This window comes from Triticum aestivum, chromosome 7B, assembly GCF_018294505.1.
Source record: "Triticum aestivum cultivar Chinese Spring chromosome 7B, IWGSC CS RefSeq v2.1, whole genome shotgun sequence".
NCBI classification, from domain to species: Eukaryota; Viridiplantae; Streptophyta; class Magnoliopsida; order Poales; family Poaceae; genus Triticum; species Triticum aestivum.
In genome coordinates this window covers 463,408,255-463,412,981 of record NC_057813.1, presented here as the reverse complement: position 1 = coordinate 463,412,981, position 4,727 = coordinate 463,408,255, and the positions used below count along the sequence as shown (strand labels likewise).

The 4,727-nt window shown below is 44.4% G+C and overlaps 1 long non-coding RNA gene across 2 annotated transcripts; it reads left to right on the top strand.

The window, feature by feature from the left end:
* Positions 1-280: 280 nt before the first annotated feature.
* Positions 281-4,099, top strand: LOC123159416 (uncharacterized). 2 transcript variants are annotated; one of them, XR_006479688.1, is made up of 5 exons: positions 281-1,082; positions 2,458-2,541; positions 2,777-2,897; positions 3,413-3,534; positions 3,626-4,099. It is a non-coding gene; the product is annotated as an uncharacterized lncRNA (long non-coding RNA). The 2 variants fall into 2 exon arrangements; XR_006479689.1 differs by having other exon boundaries at positions 282-1,082; positions 2,458-2,530.
* The last annotated feature ends 628 nt before the right edge of the window (positions 4,100-4,727 follow it).

Sequence of the window (4,727 nt, the reverse complement as noted above, 5' to 3'; positions counted from 1 at the left end):
TAATAGAATCAATCTACGATTTCTTGATCAGTTGGTTCTGTTGTGTATACCAACGTAAAGAGGGAAGGAGACTAGGACATAATTGCAATTTGCCACAAGGGCAGTCGGGTTATTTCTCATGGTGATAATCGGGATAAAAACTGAGAAATGATTACAGTAATTAAAAAGGGCATATTATCTACTGGAAAAGGAAAAGCAGGGCAAATCATCTAACCGAAAGTAAAGAGGGGCAAATTATCAACTGCCCAAGTAAAGAGGGGCATATTATCCAATCTCCCGTGTTTATCCTCCACTCCCCGCGATTCCCCCAACCAACCCCATCGCCGCCGCCGACGACCTTCTCTCCCCCAACCCCACCGCCGGCGCCCCCCACCTCACCAGCAGCCATTGCCATGGACAGAGCTGCTGCCTCTCTCGGCGCCCGAAGCCCTAGCTCAGGCCGCCGCGACCCACCCGTTGCGTCCCACGTTCACGCGCGAGATTCCGACCCATGGCGATGCTCGATCCAGGTAGGCCCGAGGAAGGAGAGCAGTTGGCTCCCTTCCTCCTCTCAGGTGAGCCTGAGCGAGCACCCCTCCCCCCGTGACCACAAATCCACCCCCAGTTCCTCCATCCTCCCTCCAGTCTTCGACGCTGTCGCCGCCCAGCCATGGAGTACCACCGCAACACCTGGTATGGCGCACCACGGCCACCCATCGCCGGTGACCTCCCACAGCTCTGACCCTGGCTGCCTCCTAGCACACTGCCGCTTCACCAGCCTCCCCCTCCCCACCTCCTCCGCACCGCCGCTGGACTAGCGTGTCGCGTTGCCCTCAGATCTAGCTTCCAGGAGCTGCCACGGTTGTTCAGCAGGTAGCAGTGCGTGCATCATTGGTCGTGTGTGCAGTCCGCATCCCTTTCGCATGCCTGCACTACGGTTCCCTGGTGTAGTTCAATGTTTGGCTCTGCCTCCCCCTGTTTGCAGCTCCTTTCAATTATTTTGCAGCTCACTGGATATATTTTTGCAGTTCATTGTGAGAATCCATGGCGCTGGTCGCGCCGCACCTTTTCCTGCTTCTTCTCGTCTGAGGCGAGCACCAGCGGTACGTATCAGCCCTCTTCTCTATGGTGCTGGCTAGGTAAGAACTAGGGATCTATGGCAGCAGCTCATAGATTAGAATTAGATCTGATAATTGGAGATGGATTCCTGAACCAATTTGCAAATTCGTTGGTGATTTCAGCGCTTATACTTATTTGGTTTTGGTGCCTGGTCGGACCTTCTCTATGTTAGTTCCTTTGCTTAGCCAAATCAGTTAGGGATATAGCACATCCATGATGTTACGAGGTGTTGATTGCCTTCTAGCAAAAATCTGGAGCGTTGGGTATCTCTAGCTGCAAACTGAATCTCGTTCAGTTAAAAACTGCACTGTCAAATCTGGACAGCCAGCTTCTAGGTGAAAACGAGTTAGTTATTCTCAGAATTTCGAGTTGCCTCTATATGAAATCTGTAAAGCAAGTTCCAAGCTTTCTATAGAGTATTTATTTGCGTCGTTTGGATGTATGGTTTGAGAGCAGCCATCGTTTTAGTTTGCTGTCCCGAAAGTTAGTATCCTGAGCGCATTGTTTTCATATGCCGGTTTACGGCCTTGTAGAGGTTGTTTTAAAAAAAGTTTCAATACGAATTTTGTAGAGGGTTTGTAGTAGATTGCAAGGCCGATTTCAGTTTCAGTTTGCTCCACCGCTGTGAAAGGTGGAGGAGCCTAGATTGCAAGGCTGATTTCAGTTTCAGTTTCGATCGAGCCTAGATTGCAAGGCCGATTTTAATCTAGCACTCTCCATGCAGCTCCCCAATAATTGTAGTCAATTGGTTGGACAATCTTCTTGTTTTCATCATTTTTTTCTAGTTATATACGTAGTTGGTTGGGATTATAATGCTATCTTTGCTTACTGTTAACTGTCCAAATTGATGTAGAAAGATAAACAGTTGTTGATCGCTTCCACGATTGTCTGATAGAAACGTCAATTAGTAAGTGAAAATAGACGTTTGCGCCTACTTGTATTTTATAGCAGTTTCTGGGACTGTGACATGTTGGTCATCCTTCTGTGATTGGTTATATATGGATTATATATGTTAGGCCTGTGGAAAAGGACTGAAGAATCCATAGCAAGAACTGAGAGGCTATATAATTTTGCAGGGGCGTACATGTTGGGGATTTCTTATTTGCGCGTCCATTCCTTAGTCGCCTTACGAGTTTATCGTTTGTTCCACTTAAAATGTCCACAACTTCTCTGAACTTTCCAAGACCACCTCCTTGTTGATGTGTGTGCGCCATATGATTGCAGAAAGCACCTGGGATAGACTAAGCAGAGTGGTGCCTTAATAGCTTCTTGCATTTTGTTGCACTTGCATCTCAGCAATTACACTAAAATCTCGTTTCTCTGATCGTGCTACTGACATGTCTGTATATTTCTTGGCAGATTAACATATTCAAGTCAAGATGGTTAGGTTTGGGAAAAAGTTGACGGCCGGCCAAGTTCCAAAGTGGAGAGGGTACGATTCAGGTTTTTTTTTTCACCTTGTACTGACCTGTATCATTGAATTCTCCAAATATTCTGTCAATTGCTTCTGTTGAAACTTATCTCGATTTCTTACCATGTTTACTGAACAAGAAGATAAAGAAACATTGCAATAATTGAACATTGCAATTGAGTGCCCATCTAATTGGTGTAAAAAAATTGCACACTTGGCCTTGGCTACCAATTTTTTAACATTGCATTGCTGATTCAATGTTTACAGTTACTATATAAATTACAAGCTGATGAAGAAGAAAGTAAAACAATATGGGCAGCAGCTCCAACAGGGAGAGAAAGACCGTTGCCGTGTTCTCAAGCATTTCTCAAAGATGCTTGATGATCAGGTAATTCTAAGAGATGGATCTCTGCCAATTCATTACTTCATTCTCCCTGATCTGAGTTTAACCTGCAGACTTTAGCTTTTGTGTGGTGTGGACAGTGCAGTGACAGGGGTTGTAGCCTTGTGGGGTTTAATACATGTTTCTTACTGCAGCTTTAAGCTTCACTGTCATCTAACTCTTTCTAGTTAATTTTTGTTATCTGTCTTTGAACCTATAAAAATGGGTGATCTGTACACTTGTCATCTCCTACATGTGTTTTCTGAACATGTCTAAAGCTTTTATAAGAAATGCAGTTCTGAGCTCAGGCAATCGTAGGATGACTAGACACATACTACATATGATTTGAGATGTATATGTATGCTAATTGATGTTTCTAGGGGTGCTCATATACTTCCTCAGCAACATGGAAACTTTCACATTTGGTCTAGTTGTCTCTATGGGTCAGCGACTTAGCATACATGTTGTAATAAACTTTCACATTTGCTTCTCTGACAAGTAAGGTCTGTTTTCATTCATAGGTAGAAGATAGCAACAGAGTGGGAAGGTTTGTGTAGAGATCTTACCTCGAGGTTATCACAGATGCGCATAATATGACACTGAATTGGCCAAAAATAGGGGGCTACAAGATGAACTTTTAAAGGTTGGTTCCATTTTCTGTATATGCCTTGTACACTCTTATATTCTCCCATGATTGAAGTCTGCAATGCTTATGGGACAATCTTTGTTTGTAGGTTAAGACCTCACTGCCTGCTTCAACGAAGAGATTTGAAGAGTTGCAAAAGGTAATTTTGGGGCAAATTTCCATTGCTGCAGGATAATGAGATGTTGAAGCGGCAGACTGAATCCATGACACCGAAGTGCAATTGCGGCAGATTATCTCTATTTTTTCTTTTCATTTTTCTTATTATTGGAGTGATAACAGGTAGAATGAGGAACTGTGTGATAGTAGATACAACAACTGTAGTAGAAAGAAACTTATGTTTGCAATTGTTAATGACATACATACTTGCATGTTCTTTGAAGTGGTCAATCGTGAGTACCAATGCATAATGATGGGGTTTTGGCTCATTTATTGGCTTTGGTGTCCAGTTAACCATGAAATAGGAGTCCATGTCAATTATGTATGCTCTTACTGGATGTGTTCTAATGCTGGTTTATTATAAATCTTGTATTTGTAATGATGTGTACTGGTTTATTTTTTTTAATTCCTAATAAGTTAGTAGTAGCGTGGGGAGGAAACTGAGCGCTACTAGTATATAGGATACTAGTAGCATTGGTTGTTTGCCCACACTACTACTATTTCATTAGTAGTAGCGCGTGTACGTAATAGCAGTAGCGCGGGTGGCATACGCTACTACTAACTTTAGCGCGGGTTTAACTCACGCTACTACTAACTTTAGCGCGGGTTTAACTCACGCTACTACTAACTATTAGCTGTAGCGCGATACTAGTAGCACGGGTACCCGCGCTGCTAGTAGTCATTTTACCTGCGCTGCTAGTAGCCTTTTTCCTAGTAGTGAGCGGCCCTGGATGACGGTTTACATTGTTGGATCTTCTACGAGCACCATGGCACCATGGCAGTGGTCGTGTGAGCAGTGAGAGTGTAGCGACGTGTGGCTCAGGCTTGCTCTCTGTCGTTGGCAATGACAACGTTCAGATTCAGATCTGGAGACTAGTGGGCATCAAGGTTGTCCTGGGTGCCTCATGGTGGCACGTGTGAGCTGTTGAGTGAAAGCTTCATGCTTTGGCCCCGACGGCTCCGACGACCACGGGTGCTGCTCTCCTCTTGACACGTTCGTGCAAGGTTCCGCGTGAAGATCTTTGTCTGTCTTA